This window comes from Orycteropus afer, unplaced genomic scaffold (genome assembly GCF_000298275.1).
Source record: "Orycteropus afer afer isolate SDZICR_OR568_19922 unplaced genomic scaffold, OryAfe1.0 scaffold00231, whole genome shotgun sequence".
NCBI lineage: Eukaryota > Metazoa > Chordata > Mammalia > Tubulidentata > Orycteropodidae > Orycteropus > Orycteropus afer.
In genome coordinates, this window is record NW_006921818.1 from 3,770,684 (window position 1) to 3,772,518 (window position 1,835).

Consider the following 1,835-nt stretch of genomic DNA (forward strand, 5'->3'; position numbering starts at 1 on the left):
ATAATTTGTTATGATCCACACAATCAACTGTCTCTGCATGGTCAATAAAACACAGGAAAACATCTTTCTGTTCTTCTTTGTTTTCAGCCAAGATTCATCTGACATCAGCAATGATATCCCTCATTCCACACTCTCTTCTGAAACTGGCTTCAATTTCTGACAGTTCCCTGTTGAGGTAATGCTGTAACTGTTTTTGGATTATTTTCAGCAAAATTTTGCTTGTGTATGATATTAATGATACTGTTTGATAATTTCCACATTATGTTGGATCACCTTTCTTTGGAATGGGCACAAATATGAATCTCTTCTAGTCAGCTGGACAGGTAGCTGTCTTCCAAATTTCTTGAAATAAATGAGTTTGTTGAAATATTTTTCACCAATGCCTTCAGTGCAGCTCAGACTTCTTCTTCAATACCATCAGTTCTTGATTACATTCTACCTCTTGAAATGGTTGAACATTCACCAATTCTTTTTGGTAAAGTGACTCTGTGTATTCTGTGTATTTTGGCTCTTGTGGACTTGTTTTAATTTTCTCCAGCTTCAACTTTAACTTGCATATGAGCAGCTGATGGCCTGTTCCATAGTCAGCTCCTGGCTGCCTTCTGACTGGCAATGTGAACTTTTCCATCGTCCCTTTCCACAGATGTAGTTGATTTGATTCCTGTGTATTCCATTTGGCAAGGTCCATATGTATAGCCGCCATTTATGTTGTTGAAAAAAAGGTTATTTGCAATGAATAAGCCACAAAGTAGATGGCGTGTGTGTATGTATGTGTGCACGCGTGCGAGCCCACGCGCGTGCGCGTTTTGGGTGCAAATTTACAAAGCAAACTGGTTTTACATTCAACAGGTCATGCACATCTGATTTCATGGCCCCAATTACCATCCCCAGCCATAAAATAAATAAATAAATAAATACTGAACACTTCCCAAATTTGTGTGTCATCCTGGCACAGGGGCCATCCTAATCTTCTCTGTCTAGTTCCAATTTTAGTATATGTGCTGCCCAAGAGAGCACCAAAGTAGATGGCTGTAACAAACAGAAATTTATTGTCTCACAGTTTTGGAAGCCAGAAGTTCAGATCAGGTTATCAGCTATGTTGATTCCTTTTGAAGGCTCTGAGCAAGAAATTATTTCATGCCTCTCCTAGCTTCTGAAGGTTCCCAGCTATTCTTGGCATTCACTGACTTGCAGCTGTATCTGCCTCCATCATCACATAACCGTCCTTCTATCTGTCTCTTTGTATTTTCTTATTTAAGGAGCTCTGGCAGTGCAGTACCTAAGGCATTTGACTGCTAACCAGAAGGCTGATGGTTCAACCCCACCAGCCACTCAACGGAAGGAAGAGGGGGCAATCTACTTCTGTAAAGATTTACCACCTTGGAAACCCAATGGGGATTGCTGAATCGGAATCAACTCAATGGCAGTGGATTTGTTTGTTTGTTTGATTTTTTATGAGAACACCAGTCACATAGGATTAAGACCCATGCTACTCAAGTATGGCCTCATGTCAGCCTAACTGATAAAATCTTCAAATACCCTATTTCCAAACAGGGTCACATGCATAATAAGTACAGGGGTTAGGACTTCAACATATCTTGTTGGAGGACATAATTCAATCCATTCTACTATGTGTAAGTACAAGTACAGATATGCATAAAGTACAGACTGCTTCTTTATGTGCTAGAATATAATTGTGCCATATTAAAATGTTGTTGTTGTTGTTGTTATATGCTGTCAAGTTGGACCCGACTCATAGCGGCCCCTCATTGGGTTTCCAAGGCAGTATCTCTACGGAAGTAGATTGCCCAACCTTCCTTCTGAGGAGTGGCTGA

The 1,835-nt window shown here is 40.2% G+C and overlaps 1 non-coding gene across 1 annotated transcript; it reads right to left on the reverse strand.

Annotated features, from left to right (window-relative positions):
- Window positions 1–910: 910 nt before the first annotated feature.
- LOC122150778 lies at window positions 911–1,017 on the reverse strand. Its single transcript, XR_006163848.1, has one exon. It is a non-coding gene; the product is annotated as a U6 spliceosomal RNA (small nuclear RNA).
- Window positions 1,018–1,835: the final 818 nt, after the last annotated feature.